This window comes from Callorhinus ursinus, unplaced genomic scaffold (genome assembly GCF_003265705.2).
Source record: "Callorhinus ursinus isolate GAN/ISIS: 27379988/994484 unplaced genomic scaffold, GSC_fseal_2.0 scaffold7, whole genome shotgun sequence".
NCBI lineage: Eukaryota > Metazoa > Chordata > Mammalia > Carnivora > Otariidae > Callorhinus > Callorhinus ursinus.
In genome coordinates, this window is record NW_027397069.1 from 13,553,375 (window position 1) to 13,580,945 (window position 27,571).

Below are 27,571 nucleotides of genomic sequence, written 5' to 3' on the forward strand. Positions count from 1 at the left end.
TAGCTTTAGGCAGCAGTTGAACACCTTGGATATTCTAGTAATTACATTTTATAATTAGCCTAATTATAATAAATAATGATGCTGGACTGTTATCAATACATAATTAATTATAAAATACATCAATAAAATTATCTCCCATAACCCCGATCTCATAGCTATTTTTAATTAGGTTGTAAAAGACCACACAGTAATTCAGTAATCAGACCACTGAATATATTATAAAAGGAGATGGAACGACAGTAGAATGAAATGAAATAATAAAAGGCAGAAGTGCAGGGAGAGCTACTAATAAAGTGGAACTGTGTCTACTTTATTAGTAGTGCATGCATATGCCATAGTGTCCTAAAAACAAATAAACAGCAACAACAAACCAAACCAAACCAAACACCTTTAGGAAAAGCACAGACAGATAAAATACAGTATCGTGTACTCTGATTCTGTTCGGAGACCATTCAATGTTGAGTTTCAAGCTTTAGTGTGATATATCAAGGTGCTTGCTCCAGACTGAATATTTGTTTCCCCCCTAAAATTAATATGCTTGAAATCTAATCTCCAACATGATGGCACTTGGGAGTGAGGCTTTCGGGAGGTGACTAGGTCATGAGGGTGAAGCCCTCGTGAATGGGATTAGTGCCTCTATAAAAGAGACTCTGGAGAGTTCCTTGGCCCCTTCTGCTACGTGAGGACACAGGGAGATGACCATCCGGGAACCCAGAAGGAGGCCCTCACCAGACAATGATTCTGCCAGCACGAGGATCTTGGATGTCCCAGCCTTTAGAACTATGAGAAATAAATGTTTTTTTGCTTATATAAGGCATGCAGTATTCTGCGACACCAGCCTGAACTAAAGAAGGGCATCTACCCCATCATCAAAGGCAACAGCTTTTATTTATTTTTTATTTTTTTTAAGATTTTATTTATTCATGAGAGACAGAGGCTGAGGGAGAAGCAGGCTCCCCCGCAGAGCAGGGAGCCCAATGTGGGACTCGATCCTAGGACCCTGGGACCATGACCTGAGCCGAAGGCAGACCCTTAACCAACTGAGCCACCCAGTAACCCAAAGGCAACCGCTTTTAAAGGTAACCTTTAAAACCTATAACCTTTGCGATTCTATGGCAACACAGAGTACTACACACTCTAACTTACCAAGGAAACAGGACTTCTGTTATCTCTGCATCTCCAGAGCCCACTAGAATGTAAGCCTATCTACTCTACCCTCAGTAAAAATGAGTGAATGAAGGCTTCGAGTGAGATTAGCCGCTCTGCCAAGTGAGATCACCTGATCGCCCAGGCTGGGTAAGGGAAATTCCGATTGCCAGGTCTCTGCACTAGGGTTTGCAACTCAATGGGTCTGTTTTGGTTCACAAGTCTGCATTTAACCAGCAGCTTCCATGACTGTTTCAACCTAGCAGTTTTTGAAAAATTGCACTTGCAGATAATCTATAAAATGTTCTCTCCCCGTTTATACAGCAGCTCAACAAGCGTTCCGCCATACAGTCTGACCCCACAGCTGCAGTCTCAGCCTCGGTACTCTGCTTTCAAAGACCTGCAAGAGTGAGTGTGAAAAGTGAATTAAACCTGTGCTTGGAGCTAAAATAAAACTGCTAAGCTTATATTTTTCTCATTAATATAGGTTTGTGTCTCTCAGCAAATTGCGTGTGGCCAAGAATTACGAGGTAGGTTGCAAATGAGATTATTTGCCAGTGATGGTTAAATAGCAATGTTTGCAATTTTTTTAAGATAAAATAAGGATAGATTTAAAGATACCAATACCACAGGCACGCTTACATACTTCCCACCAGTTTTTCTAAGGTGTGTGCTGTAGACGTGATTGTGACCGATACCCGCCATAGGATTCTCAGTGCAATAAACGTTGAATGCTACCCCAGGAAATACAAATGCTCCATCTGATTTCTGCCAACTCTAAGTGATGTTGAAACACAACCTTTTAAAGTAAAAAATAAAATGTTTCTTTATAAATTCCAGTCCCAGTAATTTGCAACTTATAATGATTCAGGAATATGTGGAATTTATCTTTTCAGCTCCTATAACAACTAGGTTTTGCAAATTAATTTATTCTGTGAAAGCAATATTGAAAAGAAGATATTTAATGTTTAGGATTTTTACTTTTATTTTATTTCAGACTAGTTTTCATCTGACCTTTTAAACAAAATAACTGCAAAGTATATAAAAATGTTAGGAATCCTATTAGAGTAACATTTTAAAACTTGTCTCTAATGTAAATATTATAATTTTAGTTTTCATGACTATGTATTGTTTTTGCTAACCTCTGAATAAGAGATGACATGTGTCCAAATACCAACATTCTGACTATTTCCTGAATATCTAAACACAAAATGGATTTTTAAAATGGACTATTCTGTAGCAGTTTTTCAGTTATGCTATTAACTTACTAACTTATTGCAATATAAAGATTTTTTTTCAATCTGTGTTAAATCTGATATTGACACATTTCAGTTAGTTGAATTACCTAAACATGTGTTGGTATATTTGAATGTGTGTATTTGTGATCCTAAATATTTCTTAAATCCAATGACAAACATTAAATAATTGTTCTATATACATTTGAATCTTTAAGGATTAAGGATAAACATACTTTTGTGAATTTTTGATCCTAATATAAAATGTTAATATATAAACACATCAGAAATTGAATAGTCTAGAAGCCAATCCACTGAATGATTTTGTTAAATTTTTTTTAAAGAAAAGTTGGCAAAATCTGAAGTTGAATTTACTAAAATTAGCTGGGAATTTGCAAACTCATCACTTCATTCTCCTATGTTCTCCATAGTTGAGTGCTTCCATTTTATGGAATTAGTATTATGATTTTAACAAGAATTTAAACTTGTCAAAAGAATTGTCAAATAAATAAATGATTTTGCTGTTGTGCAAAAGAATAATCCACATACAAAATCAGTATTCATAAATCCAAGGTAGGGTAGATGCTAAATAATTCATCACGTTTACTTCATTATTAAAGAGAAACCATACTGTCCTTTCATTACAAAGTTTTAGTAAGTAAAAAACAGCCCTCACCTAAGCTATACAAATAATAGTGTTCTGTTGATGTGCCTAAAATTATAACACCTAGTGAAAATTAAAATAAACATTTGCTAGGCTTGCTTAAGGAAGTTAAGAAACAGACTAGGAAAAAAAATCATCTGTTGCTTTTCACTGAGAATTTCAATAAGCTCTTCTTTCCAGTGCTATCAGATCAAGTCTACCAAGGCAGGAAACTTCCAACTTTCCTTTTAATGCCTAGGAGTGGTAGGTTGAGTAAGAAACTGTTATCTAATTACTGACTGAATAAAAAACATAATTTCCCCCAGCTTTACGAGAGAATTAATTTCTGTATCATCTCATTAAGTAGAAAATGAAGTTGGAATACATGAAGTTGATCTGCAACCACTTCTATTTTCAACATTAACATCCTGTGAAAATTTAATAACAAAATACCTATGACTGGAAACTTGTATCAACTGTTCACAGCCCACATTCCCTTTAGAGATATTTTACAGTACATACCAATGATTACTGACACTTAAACTGAGGATTTAAACTTAAATACAAGTGGTGGAGACAAAACAAGGTGATACTGATTTAAAATTAAATTTGACAAATTGCAAAATCAGTGAAGACTTACATGCACATAGCTTTTTACAATGAGAGAAACAATATTTACGGAGCTTTTACTGCTTTAAAGATAAAGATGATTTCAAAATCTAATGATCATGAAATAACTGTTATAATAACCTCCCCTGCATGACATGAACATTTTATGACCCTTTTCATATTTTTATTATTTTTGACAATATGGACATTTTAAGATACAAAGTTCAAAGTATCTATTACAATTTAAGACCCCAGATATTCTCAAACATAGCAATGAAATAGATGAAGAAAGATTAAATCATACCAACTGTGGATAATCAGATGATTTTACAATGTGTACCTGGGTTGGAGAGAAATTTTCAGAGGAAATTTACATATTTGTGCCTTACAATTCTCAAGTCACAAATTTTGTTACTACCACAGATAATTCCTCAATATCCTGCTACTTCAGAGCTAGTTTGTGTCAGAAATTATCTTTTCCTCTGTACTAATTATCAGTACATGAGTAGATAGGTAGAGACAGGTAGATCATTTCAAGAGCAATTTCTCAACCAGTTTTTATCACATACATATTACAATGAACTGTAAATCTGCCTTTCTTATTTAACAAAAATGCCTTCCAATAATTTTAATATGGTCACATTTAGTAATTCCTTCCATTAGCAGAAGACCATCATAGCCACTGTGAAGATATGCATATTTAAGTAAAAGAAGCAATTACCAATTTCTCCAGTCTGAAGTTTTTATACTGAATTCATCCCTTTGATATTTGCATATTTCCTCAACTTTTTCACAAAATGAAATGTATAATAAAAGTTTTCTAGATTAATTTAATGACATATTTTAAATGTTATGCAGTATGATTTATAATATCATTCTTCAGAAATTAGTCATCTATACAAATAAATAGTAAGTGGATATTAATCTGTATCACCAAAAATTAACATATTAGTAATTAATCTGGTCTCCTTGGACAAGCACTGCATGGAAAAATACTTTCTCAACTTTTCTCCTTCCTCATGTCCCTCCCCACTAATGAGGTTATCATGGTGCTTCACATTTATTACTACTATCATTTTATAATCATTTATGTTCTGAAAATCAATTTATGACTTTAGCAAGGATTTAAACTCATTTAAGCACTTACGTAACAGATAAAATCAATGTCAAACAACTCACTATAGATTGTTTCATAAGTTATTGTGGGATGAAGATTTTAAATCAAATCTAATAATTTTTAAAATAAACCAGAAACAGGAGTGCCTGGGTGGCTCAGTCAGTTAAGCATCCGACTCTTGATTTTGGCTCAGATCATGATCTCCTGGCCATGGGATCGAGCCCTGCATCTGGCCCCATTCTCAACGCAGAGTCTGTTTAGGATTCTCTCTCTCTGTCTCTCTCTGCCCCTCCCCCCACTTGCTCGCACTCTCTAATAAATAAATAAAATCTTTAAAAATAAATAAACCCAGAAACACAATCTAGAAATACAGAACTGTCATATAAAACAGTTTTTTATTCACTGATTTATATCATCTTCTACTGTTACACAAAACTAAAAAAAAATCAATATCCTTTATTGGTGGGTCTTTTTCCTTTTTTTTCTTTTCCCCTTAATTCCATACTCTAACACATTGGTCTCCCTTACTTAAACAAAAACCTTTATGTCACTTTACTTCATAATCTCACTTTCTCTTTTTGATAGCTCAAGAAAATAAGAATGTTCTGTATTTTCAGCTTAGAGTGACACATTGCCCATTCCTTCTTCAATGTATTCAAATCCAATTGTTTTTTGTCACTCGTTGCATTCGTTCATTAAACCATTATTTTTGAGCACCTGCTGTAGACCTCAGTACTAAAGTTGAAAAGTCTACCCTCGTGAAGCTTAGAGTCTAAAGGATAGGAAAATATAAAAGCAGACATATAAATACGATTTATTGTTGTATTAAGTAAGTACTACAGAAAAAACACTAAAGGGTAGAGAGTGATAAAATCACTGCTTTGGAGGGCTCTAGGTCGGTTTGTCCATAATCAACTCATTAGCACACAATCAAAAGTAAGCTCCCTGACTAATCTATTCCCAAAAGCAAAATTCCTGAATTTACCAACTATAACCAAACTATCCGAACTATATATAGTATTTGGTTATTTGGCACATTAAAAAATTAATTTGGCAAACTGGTTTGGGCAAATTGATTTTCTATGGATTGAGCATTTAAGATAATGTGAGCAGGAAAGCCTCCACTGAGGAAGCAACATTTGAGCAGAGACTTTGTTAATGAAAAAAGCCAGCCATGAGCAGATGGGGTGTGGTTTGCAGGTTTGTAGGAAGTGGAATGCAAGGTTCTGAGGTGTGAAGAATCTTGCTGTCTAAAAAAACTGAGGAAAGTCAATGTGACTGGAGAACAGTGAGAGGAGGGGAGAAAGATCAGAGAACTCAGAACAGCCTCACAGACTATGGTCAGGGGTTTGTATTTTATACGTGGAATGAGGAGCCACTGGGGAATTTTATACATGGAGAAACGTGATCTGGTTTGTATACTGAAGGATCACGGCTGCTGTGTGGAGAATGGACTGTTGGGACAAGGGCAAGAGAGAAAACAGGGAGTTGAGTTCATAAGCTATGGTAACAGTAAGCGGGACAGATACCGTGGCCTGGACTGGAGTGGTAGTGGAGTAAGTTGCAAAAAGTCATCACACTGACCACATGCATTAATAAGTGGTATCCAAAGGGACTTGCTGTTGTGTGGAGGGAGATGCAGGGACAATGGGTAAATGAAGGATACCTCTGAAGCCTGTGCCTCAGCAGCTGGATGCACAGTGGTGCCAATTACCGAGATAGGCAAGTCTATGGAGGCACCATGTTTGTGTGCGGTGGGAGTTGGAAATTCAGAGTTCTACTTTGGACGTGGTAAGACTGAAATACCAATTAGAAATTCAAATAAAGCTTCTCAGTACAGTGTTAGATAAAATAATTTGTGTCTCAGGGGGAAAGTGGAGCCTGCTGACATAGACCTGAGATGGATGGGCAAGGAGAGTCACATCCGGGTACTGAATGAAATAACCTAAGAACGGAAGATAGGAAAGAGTGCAGAGCTGCAGGAAAAGAAGAGCAGCCAGCAAGAAGAATGAGAATAGAAAGCCAGTGAAATGAAAAGAAAATCAGGAGAGTGGGCTAGGCCAGAAACCAAGGGAGGAAAATGATTCAAGTAGAAGGAAGTCATCCATCATGCCAAATGCTATTAAGAGGTCAAGTGAGATGAGGAATAACAACCTACCATGGGCACTGACAAGAGAGAGGCTCTGAATGACCTTGACAAGAGCTGCCTCAGCAGAATGTGAGCACAAAAGAGAACAGGAATTGAGGCAATATATAGACAACTCTCTTGAAAATCCTTGCTATAATGGAAGTAGAGAACCAAGACAGGCACGGGAGCGAAATGCGAGGGCAAAGCTATTTGTTTTAGGAGGAGGGAGAATTTATGGGATGTTCATATGCTGATAGGAGCAATTTGATCAACAAATAAATACTGATGGCTGAGCAGGGGGTAAGAACTCTTGGAGAAGATTTTTTGAATAAACAAAAGAATGTAATCTAGGGCACGTGTGGATACGAGGACACTGGCTACAGAGGGGATGTTAAAGTTGCCAAGGATGGTAGTAAGAGAAGTGAAGAGAGAGAGAGAGAGAGTGGGCTGGGTAATAAAGTCTTGAGTTGATAAGGGAAGACAACCAGAGTTCTGACGAATGACAGTCTGGAGTACTAGTATGTCGTCAGTCTTCCGGCAGGCATGTCCAAGGGGATTTTCTTGAGGAGAAGGGAGCAACCATGTGGATCAAGGAACACACTCCTCCCCCAACCACAGAAGATGCTTATAGTGGCTTCCTATTACTGTTGTAGGAAATTACCACAAAATAAGCAGCTTAAGACAAGAGAAATTTACTCTCTAGATGCCAAAAGTAAAAATCAGAACCACCAGGCTGAAATCACCAGAGGCCAGGCTGAACTCCCTCCAGAAACTTTAGGACAGAACCTGTTCCTTGCCCCCTCCAGCTTCTTGTGTCTGCTGGCACTTTTTGGCTTGTGGGTGTGTAAATCCAGTCTCTGCCTCATAGTCATGTTGTCTTTTCTGTGTGTATCTCAAATCTCTGTCTCCCTTTTAAGGATATATGTGGTAGTTTTTAGGGTCCAGCCAAATAATCTAAAATAATCTTCCCATCTCAGGATCCTTAACTTACTCACATCTGCAAAGACCTTTTTATTCCCAGATTTACAGATGCAGGGATCAGTCCCTGATATCTCCAGAGGCCAATATTCAACCTACTATAATACTGATCATGGAAGACAACAAATGTCTACACTTGACTTGCAAATTCAGGAGACAAAGATTCTAGTCTAGGCTTTTCCATAAACCAATCATATGAGCCACTTAACTTGCCTAAGCATCAATTTTTCTTTAATAAAATAGGTATCATAGTGTCAGTTCTGACAATGGGACAGTGTCCATTAAATTCAAATGAAATAAAGTACACGCTGACGCCTGGTGGTCTCTCCCCGTGTTTACGTCCTGCACTGGAAAGATGTTTGAAGAATGACTGTCACCTCCTCCCTTTCCTGAGGGATCAGAGGTCCTCTGAGACAGGAATCATGTCCTGTTCATCTTTATGTCTCCCAACCCTTGGTTCATTGGAAGCCTCACTTACATTCTTATAGGTGTAGGTTCAAATCCACAGTGAAATGTTAGGTATGTGACTATAAATTTTCTAACTTCCCCACACCTCATTTATTCTCATCACAAAACAGGTAGAGAGACACTTTCTACCTTATATGGTGGCTTTGATAATTAAATGAATTTGTACATGCACATACTGTCCTAGCACCTGCAGGTGGAAAGTGCTCAAAACACATTTAAGAATCCTACTACTTTTAATCTCTCACTTGTGCTATGTACTTGCCATAAGCTAGATGCTCTATTAAATTCCTTTGGTAGGGGCCCTGGGTGGTTCAGTCAGTTAAGCATCCAACTCTTGATTTCTGCTCAGATCATGATCTCAGGGTTGTGAGATCGGGCCCCACATCGGGCTCTGCACTGGTGTGGAGCCTGCTTAAGATTCTCTCTCTGCAACTCCCTCCTCTCTCTCTAAAAAAAAAAAAAATGCTTTTGTTAAATTAATTCACTTGGTTCCCCAACCCATGGTGTAGGTAATCTTACTATAATAACAATTAAATAAATAATAAATTACTAAGGTTATAATAAATATCAGAAGTCTGATAAACAACAGTATGGAATACTAGCAGGTAGTGAGTCTGGTGAACATAATTACAGACTGAATATAATCATAATAGTGGTATTATAAATAATTAATTATTATTAGCATTCCCATTTTAAAGATAATCAAGCTTCAGCACTGAAAATTAAGTGATTTCCTAAAGTTGCTCAAGTAAGTGACTTTATATATTTATATGGAAAGGGGCAGAGCCTGCATCTAAAGCCAAGCTATCTGGCTCCAGAGTCTAGGTTCTGAACTATTGGGATACGGAGGCTCTTTAAAAAGGCTGAAAGATTATTTAAATAAGCTAAAAAGGGGCCATTTGGTAAATATTTAAGCTAAAAATGAAACAAAACTTTATACATCCAATTAAATGCAGAGGTTTCACTGTTAATTTAGTACCTTAGGCTATTACATTGGTATATAATCCAAATTAGCCATTATAATTATTCCTTTGTTGGGAAATTAACAAATATTATTAACATAGCAAAAATAAATGAAAAGAAATCCCTACATGTGTTGTGCTGGGGTCCAAAGAGCTGAAGATTTTCCAATATTTGTAATTATTAACTGGAAAATTCATCCTAACCCCTGGGAAAAAAGGAGACCATGTAAGATCTTTATTACCAAGTTCATGTGGAGAAGGAAATAAACACTGTTACTCTTCAATTCTGACCCTCCAAGAAAGAGTCTATATTTGAAAAGACTGTAAGGAAAGATGTAATAAGGTTCAGAGAGAACAAGAAGGTCAAGTTCCACTCAGAGATAAAGGTTGAGGATCCAGGGATTTTTGCTGGTGATGGTCCGTAAATTCCATCAGGAGACAGTGGAAGATTCAGGTGGACAGAGAGAGATAACTGAATGGTTCAGATTAAAGGTTGCCCTGGGCCACTGAAATGGCTCAAGGTCTCTATAGACCTCTATCCAACCAAATGCAGGGTCTTCTTCGCAGGACTCGCACTCTCCTGGGTACGTCAGCCCCTAAAACGGATGGCAGTGAAACCCTTACATCCTCTACAGGGCATTTATTTTTCTTTCACTCATTCCTCCAAAACCTAGGCCCATTTTGTTTTTTTTTTTCAAGCCGTGGTATTTGTTCTATATGATCTCGTTCAAAATATAACACTACTTCTTCAATATCAAATGAAACTTCCAAGCTAATGAGCCCCAAAGGTACATATGTTACTCGGTGATTCCCAAAGTTTTTGGCCTCAGGATCCTTTACATTCTTAAAAGTTACTGAGAAACCTGTAAAGCTTTTGTCTTGGAGGGTTCTATTTATAGATATATATATTATTTTACAATAACAATGGGTAACTATTTAAAAGTATTTATTCAGCCCTCTTTTTTTTTTTAAAAGATTTTATTTATTTATTTATTTATTTGAGAGAGAATGAGAGAGAGAAAGAGCATGAGAGGGGGGAGGGTCTGAGGGAGAAGCAGACTCCCCGCTGAGCAGGGAGCCCAATGCGGGACTCGATCCAGGGACTCCGGGATCATGACCTGAGCCGAAGGCAGTTGCTTAACCAACTGAGCCACCCAGGTGCCCCTTTATTCAGCCCTCTTAAAAAATAACTATCACAAACTTATTACATTAGAATAAATTACATATTTTGTGAAAAACAACTATATTTTCCAAAACAAATAGTGTGAAGAGTGGCAGGATTTTACATTGTTGTAAATTTTATTACTACCTGGCTTAATCCAAGAGAGCCAACTTCTCATATCTGCTCCTGGGTTTAATTCATTTTAATATGTTGTCTCAGTCAAGGTATATGGAAAAAAATCTGGGGTGCCTGGGTGGCTCAGTCGGTTAAGCGTCTGCCTTTGGCTCCGGTAGTGATTCCAGGGTCCTGGAATCGAGCCCCGCATCAGGCTCCCTACTCAGTGGGGAGTCTGCTTTTCCCTCTCCCTCGGCCCCTCTCCCCTGCTCATGCTCTCTCCCGTGTGTGGTCTCTTTCTCTCTCAAATAAATAAATAAAATCTTTAAAAAATATATATCTTAAAAAAAAAAAGGAAAAATATCCAGTCTCCCAAAGATACGCAGTTGGCAAAAGGAGGTATATTTAACCATCTTTTCAGATAATTGTCAATACTCTTCTTTGCTATTACACCAAAACTTGACAATTAATTTTTTTTCATGGTCAGTTGCGACGTCCCATTGGTTTGCATTTTCCTATGCATGGTTCTATTACCCATGCATGATTTTGTAACTCAGTCATTAACATTTAGAAATGTTGGCTCACACATTATGCACATTTTCTCAATGCTGACAGAGTTGGTCATTTCTGTATGTAATCAGGAACTTTTCAAGTTTATGGTGATCCCTGTAAGTTTTCTATAATTCCAATTTTCTCTTGAAATCTCAAGTGTTATCCCTGGCAACAAACACCATGAGTTATTTTTCTTGAAGTGGCGGGTTCATTTTAGTCCACTTTGAGAAAATGTCTACCCAAATACGCACATCTGAATCATCATAATTTGTCAGTCATGTTTTTCACTAAAAAAAAATGTGCTCAAGAAAAAGAGTGGATAGTTGATCTTGCAGTTGAAACGATCACACAGGTGTCTTTCGTCAAGAGGGCCATTATCATTTAGTACGCAGAAAATGTGCTTTATGTATTATGTCAACACACAGAATGTGAAAAATATGTATATAATTCGGGGCTGATGTATAACAAGATTAATAATTTTTACTGCTTCATCAGGACTTTTTAAATGAAACTGGACTTTTTTTCCTGCAAGTTTGTAGGTATGAAGAATACAATGACTATGAGTACAAGTTGGTACCACTAACTTAATTTGCTAAAGGTCCCACAGTTTTGCTCTCCACTGTGTTTGCACTACCAAAGGAAATGCCAATGCAGAGAAAAAGAAAAATCATGTCTTGATAGTATTATGAAAATTGTTTTGATCTCCCATACATTCCGAAAAGATCTTATGAACCTCAGATTACACTATGAGAACTGTTGAGGAAGCAAAATTTTCTTACCCGGAGATCTAATTATTTTTCAATGCCTAACATCAAGCTGGATCTTTTTTGGTCTACTATTCTCTTCTGCTTTTCTCAGCATCTTCCTGACTTCCTTTTCATATATTAAAATCAGCCTTGTAAGCATTCAGACTCAAGGTGCTAAGATTCTTATTTCCTATGTCTAATTAGTCATCAATAACTATTCTTTCTTTCTTAAAAAAAAAAAAAATCTTCCCCATTACCATATGTTGCCCCCAAAACTATCTTATCCAACCTAGAGTCCTGAAGAAGTTCCCACAGATTCCGTAGACTTTTCTTTCCACACCAATATGTGAGCATTCTAAATGTTTTCACTCTGCCTTTTACCTATGTATTTAAATATAATGTTCACTCCAGAACCAAGTCCAAATCCCACAGACCTGAGCAAATCAACACAATTTTATTTACACTACGGGGTCTCCAAGGCATGCCTAAAAGGATATCCAGGTGCCAGAAAAACCATTTTATCAAGTAGCACATGGTATTCTAAATTAAAAGGAGTTACTTGGACCTACAGTCCCTCTAACTACACAATTATACAAATTATACAAATTATACATCTTATCTTTTAAAGCTAGTTCTGTATAATCCATAAATGTACAAAAGCAAATGGTCTCCAGCTAAAATGGCTAGTATCCTCTAAATAGCTACAGTGGTTTAATTTACTTTGTCATCATAGTTAATTATATTCACTTATTTCATTATGTCAAATCACTGCAGATCACTGACCATATTTATTGGTCTCAGAAACATATTTATTTTAAACCCTCTTCCAGAAAATTTTGGTGGATATTTTTTTGCCAAAAGGTGAATACAAATCTGTATCTTAGCATCTTACATCCTCCCCATTTCATAGGGAAGGAATATTTGCCTATAGTGTAGTGTTAAAAATACATTTGTTTGTTCTGTTAGCTTTATAGTAACGGCTAAGAAAGGTCACTGGGCAATACAAGAATCATCACTATACAAATTCATACTAAAGTAAAATACTGGTGAGTTCTAACCACTGAAAAAATGGTTTTAGTTTCATTCTGGAATCTCCTAATTTTAAAACATCCTAGCCATGGTCTACAGATCTGCTAGATTATATTGCCACGTGTCATGTTTGGGTGCTTCCTATAATTACAGGCCAGCAAATGGAGGAAGAAATGGATTGCAATATTCACTCCAAATTTAAAGGCAGTTTAGTAAATATACTGTTTCTATCTTGACAAGAAATAAACTCCCTCAGAAGGTAGGCAATCTTTTAGACCATTACATTCTTTCCAAATAGCAGGAGGAAAAAATTTAAATACTTTCTGATAACTGAAATGGGTTGTAAAGCACAAAATCAATCAGACCGAGAAGACTCCGTTTTACTCCAACATCCATTCCTCTCTCATAGATGTTATCAGAAAATATTTCAACAGTAACATAGTGAAAAGCAGAAAGCATAGGATATAACAATTTTGTGATTTCAGCTATGGGATGCTAACAGCCCTCTATAAATTTGCTAGAAATCTAAACTTTAAAAAAATATGTGCTTCAAAGATATCTTTTAAAAATCTGTTTTAAGTTATTATAATTTCAATGATATGACTTTAGAAATAATATCGATTTTCCTCATAAAAATCTACCAAGTCCCCACACCCCCTATTCAAATATTTGCTGCCCTTATTCAGAATGGTTGTTAAATAAAAGTGAAAAAACTTATTACTACAATTTTGCAAATATAAGTGTGCTAAAATTCATCTCCCAAATGTTCCAACCCCAGCTCAGGAACTATAGGCTCTGTTCTATTAAAAATAAACAAATAAAAATAAGCCATTTAGATAAAGAAGTTCTAGAACCTTTGTCATGCCTCACTGCCATGTTTAATTCAGTCGAAATATAGTAGCCTTGTAGCTAATGCACCAAATACCATAAAGCTGGTGTTAAAATCTATCTTTTAATTGTTTTATAGGAAATTGATCTTAGCTTCTGTGTGGAGCTGCACCTATACATTTGAAAATCATTACAAAGTAGAGCCCATCATTTAGGAAGACACTAATCAATGTTCAGTCTTGACAGAAACATTGAGTCATGTTTCCACTGTATTGCACTGTGCTTATGAATCCCCTATGTTTTCTTTCATTCTCAAACTATTATCCACGATGTTTCATACATCTTTTCTACAAAGAACTCCAATACAGTTAATCAGCATTTTCATCTCAATAGGTTTGCCCACTTTGTGTTGTGGTCTACACTGGTCATCACTACACTTGCTTTTATGTTACTGTTTTCAATTTGAATTCAGATGTCATTTTCACATATGCAAGCTGTTCCCCTGTCCAGATACAGTGAAGGGTTTTAGACAAACTTGATTCCATCCACAGACTTACAGACTAGTGGTCTGTCTGTCCCTCCCTCCTACACTCATGAGGCTAAGGGCAGCTCACTTACTACTCTAGCCATACCAAATAACAGCTTCTTCTCAAGACCATTCTCTGGATGGAAATGAAAGCTAGCTTGGAAGTCTAAATAAAGCCATATTCTCCCCCACATATAATTTGTGGTACAGCATTTCCAAGAGCCTCATTATAGTTCAGAAACTCTTTAGTTATCCTTAAAGCCCAAGACTGTTTTAATGTTCCAGAATGAGTAAATTATTCAGACAGGATTTACTGTGCACGAGGGAGGGGATAAAAGAAAAAAAAAATAGTAACACTTGGTAAAGTTTCACCAATGGTATTTTAGTAGACACTTTATATAATTTCATCTACTTAAACTATGCTAAGTTGCTACCCAGGGTACCATACAGCGTTCAAGCTATATATAAACTCATTTTGTTCATTATGTTTCTAAGTACGTGTACAATATACACTATGGTATACTGGTCTGTAGTACCAGATATGACCTCACATTGATGAAATATTTAAAAAGCCAAAAGCTCCCATTGCCTATAACAGTGTTCCTTAAACCCTAATATGAATAAAAGTTACTTCAAGCTTCTGATTTAATCAAGACACTCAGATTCACCAGGTCCGGCTGGGATACTTAAAAGCTCGCCCTGGTGTTTCTGAAAGTCTGAACAGTTAGAAGATGAACTTTCTTGTGTGGAACCTGATCTATTGTTCTGCCCTCATGTTGGCCACTCCGTCTCTCTCTCTCCTCCCCGTCCTTTCAACACACAGACAGCTGATGCTCACAACACAGAAATATGATGCTGTTTTGTTCTCCCAAAACTTCACACGTCCCCTTCTTTCTTCCATCATTTTCTGCCTGAACACTTATACCCATCCTTAATGCAAACGGCATCTTCAGTACAAGTTTCCCCGACCCCATCAGGCTGCTGGTTGTGTATTCTACGATTTTATACCACTACACGGCTCACTTTGCTCATATTGCACTATTTTCTAGTGATGTGCCAAAGTTTCTCTATGACCCACTCGATCCACAGTTTGTGAGGTCAAGAACCATAATTTATTCATCATGTAGTTCTCCTTCTAAACACCAGGCCTGAAACGTAATAGGTACATCATCATTGTTTACTGAACAAAAGATAAAAAGTGACCATGGCGGCCCTTTTTCCAATACATCCAAACACTCTAAACTCTTAGTTCCTATCAATGCACATTCACATGTCAATATCGTAGGGCAGAAGTATGGGGAATCGTGAATTCAATCTGTCAAAGATAGATATTATGGCTTCTTTGTTAAATCATTGTACTTACCGCAAATTTCATTACATTTAACTTGTTTAAAGAGACACCTTGTATTTTATTCCATTGTGGTCTCCCTGTTGGAAGAGGTAATCAACGGCGTTGCTGGTTGACCCTTGAGCCGGACCCAGGCTACTACTGGAAGCTCCTTACCCTCCTCTGTCCTTGGGATGCGCATTCCACTTGCCTTCCCCATGCTAGCGGCGGCCCCAAGAACACAGTCTTGAAAGAGGCCATCTGGACTGTATACATGACTGAACCCAGTTAAGGCCTCTCTATAAACTTTGAGGACTCTGGTGGGTGGGTATGGAGATCAACTTGTCTTTTAGCTGCACAAGACAAGCCTCATAAGCAAGTTCCCTTCCTCCTTATACCTGCCACCGACCGACCTGGAATGGCTGCTGCTTTCTTCAACCTTTCCTTGTCCTCCCTATTAAAGGGGGGGGAGTTTGCAAACCAATACTCCCATATGCCTAATAGTTGCTTTTTTCTGCCTAGAATTTTTTTCATGTAATGAAAATAGTTCTGGGGGGAAAAAAGGTGATAGTGAAGGATGCTGGGTTTCACCACTCAGACGTCCAGAGCTCTTGGGTGAGTAAAAATGCCGTTATGGCCTTCATCATTGCAAAGGGAAAGGTTCCCCAGACTGGTCTCGAGGGAAAAAAAAGGTGGAATGAAGATTAGAAAATTTTCTACATAAAGAGGGGATAGGAGTTTTGGGTGGCCTGTGCCTGCCCCAGTTTGAAGGAGTATGTAGAAGAGAAGTGGCTCTGGCAAAATCTCAGGAAGTTGAAAGGGTTATCAAAGGACCTGGTAAGAAACTTCCAAGAACAGGGATGAATTTTAAATGACAAGACATAGAAGCTTCTGCCCTGGGCTACTATTTACCACACCCTCCCCACCCTTCCAGTAAAGCTCCATCATAGATAGCAATGGTGGGTTAATGATGTGCTGTGAGATTTGGAGGAGAAATCTCCCCGTCTCTGCTCCAAGTGGTGTGGGAGTGAAGAAGGGGCAGCATCTTCACAGGCAAGTGGCGAGATGCCGGGAGGACCCGGCACCTGGAGCCAGAAGGGGAAACACGAAAGCACGCTGTCAGGGAAAACCTGACAATAGTGGCATGGGTCCTGAGTTTATTATAGGAAATTGTATAGGAATTTGATACATTTTACTTGGATAGTGAAAGAAAGCCGTTAGCCCAGAAGACTGAAGAATGAGTAATTTCAAACATACCTACTGGTGTCGTTGTGTAGAACCTATAGTCTACATCGCACAGCCATTACCTTGTTTCCAACTCTGGCTTCGCTACCTACCACGCAGACTTTTGTATTTAACTTTTATGTGTCCCTGTTTCCCTCCTCATGAAATAGCAATAGGGACAGTGCCTACTTCACAGAGTCAACGTTAGGACATCAGTGAATCTTTTTAAAGGACCTTCAACAGGACCCGTCAGATAGCACACTAGTTTTTCTGCATAAATGAAAGAAGAAATACAAAGAGAATGAAACTCTCATCTGCTACTAGATTTTCTTCCCTGTCTCACGTACATAAATCACATTTACACTTCCATAATAAAGTGATCACAGACTAATGAAGTTATTCTCTAGAGATTTACATATAAAATCTGTGGAATAAAATGTTATGATTGTATTACTTAATATGAAGTGCTTTTATTTCTTCATAAAATAGTCCTAATACTCATCTCATGGTTGGAAGGAAGAAAAATGTAAAAAATTGCATCATAAACTCTGGTACCGGAAAGAGTCAAAATTGGTCTCTTTGGGACGTGGAAAGGGAGATGCAGGAGGGTAGAACCGTCCCTTGGCACAGAGGCTGTTCCCCACTGGGAACTGTGCACACGCGAGGCAACCCCCTGTGCAGGAGCACCTCTCCAACTGCACCATTAACCGCCGCTCATTCCTCAGTCTCCCCACCCCATCCCCCAGCTATGAGCTTCGTGGGAGCCAGGAATGACCCCATCCCAGCAAGTCCCATGGTGCTGGCACATAGGAGGTGCTCCACTGCGTCTCCTTTCCCGCAAATACCACTGTTAACTTATCCAATGGGAAGTACAAGGACAGATTGAGTATATCCTACTAAGCAAAGAACCACAAGGGGAGAAATGATTTTAGAAAACTTTTGATATTTTCTGTTCCCCCCTCCCCCACAAAAACATGATCAAGATAACAAAGGAAAGAAAATAAGAATACGATTTAGCCTCCTTAGACTTACTTCAGTTTAGTACATTATTGTTTTTTATTGCTTATGGGAAGCTAATCATTTAATTGATTAGAGTGTCTAAAAATCTAAATCCTTCTTGGGCGCCTGGGTGGCTCAGTTGGTTAAGCGACTGCCTTCGGCTCAGGTCATGATCCTGGAGTCCCGGGATCGAGTCCCGCATCGGGCTCCCTGCTCGGCAGGGAGTCTGCTTCTCCCTCTGACCCTCTTCCCTCTTGTGCTCTCTATCTCTCATTCTCTCTCTCTCAAATAAATAAATAAAATCTTTAAAAAAAAATAAAAATAAAAATAAAATAAAAATCTAAATCCTTCTTGATTTCCTCCCTCTGTCTCTGGTAGACAAACACAACTTCACTTTTACGTTACTTTCCTTTTTGGTACATCCCAGGTCTTCCTTCTCATCTGTCTTCTCTCCCCAGTTCCTTGGAGCGTCACCTCTTCCAAAAGCCCCCCTGAGTTACATCCTTCGCCTCTGTGCTACTTTGATACTTCCTAGCACTTGATGTTAGCACTCCTCATTTTATTTATCCCTCCCTCTTCTTCTCCCGTACCTCCAACCCCCAATCATGAGCACTTAGAAAGCAAGTACTGAGTGTTACTCATCTGAAACATCCAATAGTTCGACCCAAGAATATCCTTAGGAAAAAGATTTGTTAACAATTAAACCTGGTAAAGATTTTGTTGTTGTTGTTATTGTTATTTAAGGTTTTATTTATGTGAGATAGAGCAAGAGAGAGCACAAGTGGGGGGAGGGGAGGGCAGAGGGAGAGAGAGGGAGAGGGCAGAGGGAGAAGCAGGCTCCCCACTGAGCAGGGAGCTCAACACAGGGATCCATCTCAGGACCCTGGGGTATTGACTTGAGGCGAAGGCAGAAGGCAGATGCTTAAACGACTGAGTCACCCAGGCACCCCGTCATTGTTGTTCTTTAAGGAAAAAGTAGGGGCGCCTGGGTGGCTCAGTTGGTTAAGCGACTGCCTTAGGCTCAGGTCATGATCCTGGGGTCCTGGGATCGAGCCCCGCATCGGGCTCCCTGCTCTGGCTGGCAGCCTGCTTCTCCCTCTCCCACTCCCCCTGCTTGTGTTCCCTCTCACGCTGTCTCTCTCTATCAATTAAGTAAATAAAATCTTTAAAAAAAAAAAAAAGAAAATGTAATCATTTATTTTGCCATCTACCCTACAGTTTTTTCAAGAAGCTGGCTTATCACTATTATTATTTTATCACTTGTTCAAATGAGCACATATATTTTTGGCAATTTCTTTGTAGGGAAAAACTGGGGCATATTTTAGAGGATTACTGACTCTTACATACTATAGGACCATTTTCTATTGATGACCATCATAGGGTACTACAAATCATATAGAAGTACAAAAGAAAGGAAGTTTTCCAATGTAAATGAAATTATGGCATATTATTTTCTACAACTTGAAAACGGAAGTTATTCATATGCATGTGAACACACAATTAAAACTGCCAGCAAAATATAAACCAAGAGTAAATATCCAGGAAGTTCCATCATTTGCCTTACCGATTTATTGCAATGTTTCAATTGAATGTTGAAAACTTTCAACTCCCATGATCAGTTTGTTAAGACTGACAATACTAAAATATCTAGGTCAAATGGACAAAAAAAAATTCCGGAGTTTAATTCTTCCAGTTGGTTCTGCTTTTGCAAGTAACTTCAATTACCTGAAACCACACATGATGTTGAGATCTGCTTTTCATACAGATAAAGTTCAGTGATATTTATAATGGTTAGGTCACAAAGTTAAAAGTACAATGTCTACTATAACTAATTTAAAATGTCATTCTCTGGCTTGTGCTGTAAGCAAAGAAATATTAGTCTGGGACACCTGTCTGGTAGATGAGTGGATTTTATTTTGTTGTTTCTAAGTCATTGCAAGAATGGGAAAGACAACAATGCAAATAAATGCTATTACAAGCATGAGGCTAGGGCTTCTTTTGATGCATTTCAGGCTTTTTTATTTTATCACGAGAATATCAACACCATTTCTGTCTTTACTAAAGTAACATATAATAATTGAGTACCTACTATGAGCAGGTGCTAAATCCTCTTAGATCAAGAGGTCTATTAAATTAAATTAATTTTTAAAAATCTACACATATCTAAGTGGCTAAAGTTAAAAACATGTGGCCTTATCGAGTGTTATCAATATTAAACAAATGAAATGCTCACATACTGCATGTGGGAATGTTAAATGCTGCAACTGCTTTAGAAGAAAGGTTGGTAGTTTCTTAAAAATTAAGCATACACCTACTATATGACCTAGTCATTCCATTCCTGGTATTTACCCAAGTCAAATTAAAACATATGTATGTCCATAAAAATACATGTACATGAGTGTTCATAGTCACATTATTTTTAATTATCCAAAATTGGAATTCAAATGTCCTATATGTCCAACTCCTGTAATGTGAATCGATAAAAAATTTTGACTTATCTGTAAGCTGGAATACTACTCAGCAATTAAAATACATTGATACCCATAATAAAATGGGTAAACCTTAAAATAATTATACAAAATGAAGAAGCCAGGCAAAAAGAATAAAAAAGATTATATACTGTATGACTCGACTTATAATACTTACAGCAAATAAAAGTAGATCAAGTGTTGCCTGAGGACAGGGACTATGAGAGGCAAAGTCTGAAAGCAAGAGATTACAAAGGGATATAAGGAAACTTTTAAGGGCAAAGCATATATTCATCATCTTGATTGTGGTGGTCTTATTGGTGTCCAGATACATCAAATTTTACCAAATTGTGCTTTTCAAATATGTACAGTTAATCATATGTCAACTAGACCTCAATAAGCTATTAAAATAAAATTAACTTAAAAAAAGAAATGCCATGGAGAGATATAATAAAAGATTAAAAAGGAATAAACACAAAAATCATAAAGGAGTAATGACAACTCTTCTGTCCAGTGGGATTTCTTGTGTAGGCTTGGCAGGAGAGGTGCCTTCACAACACCAAGCACACAGATCTCACCCAGAGGAAGCTACTCTCCCCATCTTTTCATAAAAATGGGTGAGTTCTTCTACTTCCTCTGACCTGTTTGCTTTTCATATATCTTTCTTGTAAGTACCAGGCTAGAATGTACAACATAAACAACTATAGTTATTTGATCAATTTGGTTAGAGTAGAAGTTAAGAACAGAACATCAGTCACAAAGTAATATTTACTCACTTGATTCACCAAAACTCTTTTACAAAATCTTATAAACTTTTTTTTGTTGTTGGTGGTGGTGCTTGGGGAGGTGGACTATATAGACTCCCTTTGGTTCAAATACACTGCATCTCTAAGCACAGGACTATCCAAGTCCTAAGATAATTTCCATCACCTATCATAACAACATATTACTTAAGTCGACTATGAACATGTAGGTATGAAACTAGGAAACATGAAAAATAAGCAAATTTAAAAAAAAAAATCCATAGGCTTATGTTCATTCTATCAACCAGAGCAAATATTGCCCAAGTTAATCAATTTAATTAGGGTTAACTTGTGCTCAATGCACTAATTATGCCTACATATCAAAAGCAAAGCTCATTAAGATGCCTAAATTAAATCCAACTCTCCTTTGTGATCACCTCTTGGGATTTGCTTAATTGTTTACCAAGGCCAAATTTAAGTAAGTAATACCAAATGATACCAAACACTAGCCATCTCACACAGTGCCTCCGTGTGTGCTTTGGCTAGAGGAGAGGACTGGAGTTGGTTTGTAATCCTATCAGTTTTATCACAGAAGGAAATGCTTTGGCAATTTCATGTCAAGCTGGTTCATTTTTCAGAACTGTCTGCAGTCTGGGAAAGATAATCATGGTAAAGCTCTGCTCTCGGGGGCTGAGGAATAGTCTCAGAAATTATGTCGTACTCCACAGTTGAACACACACCCTCAAGTGAGCGTCACCTCGGACACCAACGAAAACTGAGGTTCTGAGCATTCAAACTTAGTGACTGAAGCTCATCAGAGGAGAAAACACCAGGACTGACAGCAGGCAGCTGGGGTCCTGCAGCCACCTTCTCTTCTAGTTGAAAATCACTGATTTTTTTTTTTATTAGGATATATCGTGCTCTTTTTTCAGTAAGATGTTGTTTTGCTTTAATCTTGGAAAATGACCTGATTCTTCTCTCCTACTCTTGACTATCCTACACTAACATTAGCATTGTCTTTCGCCTGCTTTGTACCATTTTGTCAATTTTTAAAATCTTTTGTGTTAGGGCCACCGGCCCTGTCTATGCATCCATCTCCTCAATCTCTGCCACAGGCTCAACCCTGCACTTGCACCTCATTCCAATCCACAAAGGACACTAAGAGATTAATAATCACCGAACACTGCTATGCACACTCACTCTCTGAAGCACAGGATGTTTCTCTATTGACAAAGAGCAAATCAAAGTGATTTCCTGGCACTGAAAGCTTTGTATCTCAGGTCCCCACTGTACCCGCTGTCAAAGAGCCAACAGGTGATTCCACATCCATCGATGGATCTCCCTTCACAGTCCTTACAAACATTAACACATAACCCAGTTCTTGCAGGAAACCCATTCTAGTACAACTCCTCTGCAGTCATCCTTTCTTTACCCTGGATTCATTCAGTGCCTAATAAAACCACGGGCATATGTGATGAGCTTAATACAAGTTACTGACAAAATGGAATACAGATTTTTAAAAGATGTATTAATCATCAAGTTCCACATGAGACTCTCACTTTCAAAGCCATACACGAGCAGACACATCTCTTCCTCTCAGGCTCAGGGTCACAGTGGATGGTTGATCCTTCCGTGACAATGTCTGGCCTTGAAAGGAAACTTTAGTCTAATTTTGATGGAAATGTCACTTCTACAGACACTTAATACACAATCCAGAGATGATGAATAACCCCCTTCTTTGACCTACCTTCCCCCTAGAAAAAAATCACTTTCGTTTCAGTTTTGATGAACCTCTATCCTTGTTTTATTCTGCCATTTCACTGGCAGAACAAACATCTCAGTAAAGTACTACTAATTCCTTCTCTAGCTCTTCCTGTAGCGTGTACAATGAGGTTTTTTTCTTAGACCACCAGTGGAATATATGTTAATTAACAAGCAGAGCTGTTAAAATCTTTATTCTGGGAAGTTCCTCATTTAAATTAGCGTCTGTTCACTGTCCTCCCACTGCATCTTAAACATTCATTCACAACTCTATCAGAGAGAATGCTTTCTCTAATTTGTCTAGGAATTGAAATCACGGTCTGACTCACTTAACATTATTCCCTGCAATCGCTGTCACCGTTTGGATGGTATCACGGTCCTGTGAACAAATCACATCAAGTCTGGCTGTTGCTGGCAGTGTGGCTGCAATGGACTTTTTTTTATACCACTGAAACAAGATGCTGAGTGACTGCTGGGGGCCACAGATACACAAGTCAGCTCCCCCACCCCCTGCCAATTCACACACGTTCTAATGACCATACCGGACCACACATCACAATATCTCTTGGTGCATATTCCAAGCACAATTGCCAAGTTTCCTTGTATGCATTTGTAATTACTATGCAGGACTGTGCAATACTTTTTTTTTTTTTTTAATTTAGGCACTATCATTTGAAAGTACTCCTCTGTTAGGCCTTGTAAAGCCAATGGTGTATTAAGTAATCAATGTGTGCTCTTTACCCTGAAGCCTATTTTCCCTTTATAAAAATGGATTGGTTGAATTCTCCTTGTTAGAAAATGCCACCACAATTACTGGCTTCATTTACAAAGACAGAGGACAATGATTAAGTTATAGTTATTAAACATTTCCTATTTTAGTGCTTATCTACAAAGTTAGCTGGATGTCAAAGGTTTTTCCATAAATAAGTTTATGATTAACAAGACGCAACTGGACTTTTAAATTGTTATTATGATCAGGAATTTTTATTTTTGACAAGGGTAATTCATTCCCCTGACATTTCAGTCTTTTTTTATTTTTAGAAAGTGTATCAAAAGAGGTCGAAATAACAAGAAAATATTTGGATATATTCTAAGATTCTTCTAAAATGTGAATAACAAAAAAGTATCATTAAGTGACAAATAAACTTAAAAATAGTGTTAAATGTTTCCATAATTGTTACCTATGAATTTGAGAATTTGGAGTGAGAAGTAGGTGGCACAAAACAACTCATTTAACAGATAAGGAAACAGGCTCAGGGAAACGAAACAGCTTGCACAATTGCATTTGGCTCCTGCTCTGTGCTGCTGGCTGATACTGGAGCTTTGCAGGAAACAGGGAAAAGTACATCCTGATCCACACCGGAGCTGTAGTCTTGGAGAGCAAAGCCCCGGCTGAATGAAGCGTCCACTTGCCGCAGAGGGAGGTGCCTTCGCGGAAAGGGGCTCAGACTGCGCTTTTGTGCACAGCGCACTACATGCCCTCATGATGGCAGAGTCTGGATTCAGGCATGGCTTCACGTGGAAAAGAAAGCCGAACACAGGATCCAGAATCAGCTGACTTCACACGAGTCCCAGCTAATACCTCAATAGCAGATATTTCTATTCTCCACTCCAGTAAAAGGTAGAAGCCTTCACAGTTCACTTAATAAAGCCATCAAACAGGACTAACGAAGCCCGACACAAAGTGGTAGAAAAGAGAAAAGAGAACAAAGAAGAAAAGAAAAAGACCTCCCCTCCCACCCACGTCCCCATCCCACAGAGAAAGGTGAGGAGCTTAGACGAGGTGTGCGGGAATCTCCGAGTTCTTAAGGCTTTGCTGGAATACATTCTCCCACGGAACAGCTCCGGGCTACGCCAGGACAAATGCACCTCACAGGGCTCACTGCGCACGCGCTCCACTACCCGCACCCCCAGACGTGCGGTCCAACCCGAGCCGCCTCCGTGACCGGAGGAGCGGACCTAGCGGTGCACCGAGACACTGTGTTCCTTGGCCCATTCGTACACGTAAGCCTCCACAGAGGCAGACAGTATGAGGAATGAGGCTTTGGCTATGGATCCCAGGTGGACCTAGAGAATCACCCCACACCGCCCACCTACGCATCTGGCAGCTGGGACTTTCAGCCCAATCTCTGGTCCCTGGTCAATACCAAGCTGGTACCACTCATCTGGGATTGTCCTGTTTCACAAACCTACTATCATTTTAGTTTAAATTGAGAGGAATCATTATTATGGTGGAAAATATGACACGGAATGAAAGAGCAGACAAATGTACTTATGTTCATAACCAGTTACTTGTAGTTAATGTAATTATTTCATAACTAGAATTAGCATACTATAAAATACATAATACATTAAGAGCAAATATTTATTCAGGGGGGCAAGGATGGTTAAGGGAAAATAAATTTAGTATCATAATCAATGATGTCAACAGCTTAAAAAGGCACATGACCACACCAATAGATGCACAGAAGGCATTTGATAAAATTCCATCATTGTAAGTTATTAAAACTCTGGATATATTAGGAATGGAAGAGCTCTACTTAAAAATGATAGACTGGTCCTCTAAAACAAACGGCAAACGTAGAATGGTGAAATGCTAAAGCCATTTCTTTTAAGTCAAGAACAAAACAATAATGCATATCATCACCATTTACATCCAAAATTGTTTTGAATAGTCAACTGAATTGGAAAAGAAATATTATGTGCTTTTATACTTAAAAAAAAAAAAAACCCAAGAGGTTCAGGCCAAAAAACTGAGATAGGCTGGAAATGTGCTAGAGATATGTTAAAGAAGGAAACCCCAAGCATGCCTGGAACACAGCACTATTTATTTAGATAAAGAAAATGGAGAATATACATTTTTCCTCCATGCCTCCATAGATAAAATGCTAGAATATTTAGAATAAAGTTAGCGATATGGGCAAAAAAAAAATGTTTAACTATACCTATTAAATGATATAAAACAGAATACGAATAAATGGAAAAACATACCATGGGGATATTTAATACCATAACATCAATTATTCTAAAACTAATACATAAATTATATGCAACTTCAATTAAAATTATGTTTTTTAATTGAATGTCTAATAGTCGTCCCCCAAAAGATAAAAAAGACACTGAAAGGGGCTAACCTTACTAAATATTAAAATACTATACAAAATACAAAGCACATGGTATTAGCATAAGATGAGATCAAAAAACAGGAAAATAATGGAGGGCCCAGAAAATAGGTTCTGACATTTATGGAATACAATAATAATACAATAAATGATAAATCTGGCAGGAGGCTATTTCAAAAGTAATAATTATGTAATTGGCTACACATCTATAAGAAGGTTGGATGTGTGCCCCACATCAAAATAATTTTTTATTGGTATTAAAGATTTAATAATATAAAAACAATAAAACAGATTTTAGGAGAAAATTTAAGACACCACATATTCAACTAGAAATTGGGACTTTGTAGTCGAGATGGAAGATCCAAAAATGTCAAAGAAAAGAAATATATATTTGCTTATAAAGAGTGTTAACTGCTTTTGCCTAACAGAATATACCCCAATCTATACCCAAACTAACAATCATTAGTTAAATGATCATCAGTAAACTGGGAAACATTCTCTGTAGAGTAGAAGATAGAAAATTGTTAATATTAAGGATATTCAGAGAACATTTTCCAACTGTTAACAATAAAGACAATATAGACAAAGGCTGTGAAAAGACAACTCACAGAAGGCTACATTTAAATATCCAAGGGAAAAAATCTGGGTTATGGCAATACAAATGAAAATGATGAGGAAGTATCACTTTACATCCACTAGATTGACAAAAATTAAAGAATTATGATCTGCTGCTGTTAGTATTTTCAAAGAAATTGTACTCTTTTCTGCTGCTGGTGAAAACAGAACCCCCTCATCCTTTTTGAAAATCAAACTAAAAACAACCATCTAAAGCAAAACAAATAAACAAACAAAAACCCAATACTTTTGAACAAGAAATAACAGTCCTGGGAACACACTTCCTACAAATAGGTTCACCAATCCATAAAAATACATGTATAAGATCATTTTTTGTGGAATAAAAATATGGGTAATAAAATGAACTGAGGAATTGAAGAATGGTGGTTTTGCTCCACCATTCTAGACCAGGGGCTTATAATGTCCTGTCTGGATTTACTTCATATAAATTCCTTTTTTTTTTTTATTTGTTTATTTTCTAGTATGGTCCAATTTATGCAGAGTTGTAAACCTCAAGCACTTCTTCAACCTTGTCACAAGCTCAAGAACAATGTTTCTTACCACATCAGATATAAAACCTGTACTTGATTTTCAAGTTCCTTTAGCCCCCTGTCCTGTTCCCTAACAGGCATCATTAATATTACATCAGTCTCTTCACCGTCCCGAGTAATTTTCACATCCGGGAATTGGCAACTGCTAGTCCTCCAACAGAGAAGGATTCCGAACCTCCTCGTCACCTACCCGGCCCCCACATTCTAAAGAAGTTTCTCAATTACACTCGTGACTTTTCTATTTTCTGGCTTTCAATTACTTGTCTCTAATAAATGCCAGTGCTTGTGTACAAATCACCTCGGGCTATTGCTACATAAGTGTACGATTCAGTGGGTCTGGGGTAAGGTCTGAAATTCTGCTTGTCTGACACGTTCCCAAGTTGATGTCAATGCTGGCAGCCTAAGCACCACGTGAGTAGTGAAGATCTACGGCAACTCATTCGTAGTTAATCATGCCCTCTATGCTTAAGCCTGTGTCTATTAAAAAAAAAAAAAAAGTACTACGTGTGACTTTACTC

General features: G+C 37.7%; 1 protein-coding gene across 7 annotated transcripts in view; it reads right to left on the reverse strand.

The window, feature by feature from the left end:
* Positions 1 to 27,571, reverse strand: part of GPC5 (glypican 5) — a 1,333,521-nt gene that overhangs the window by 1,074,124 nt on the left and 231,826 nt on the right. The window lies entirely within an intron of this gene.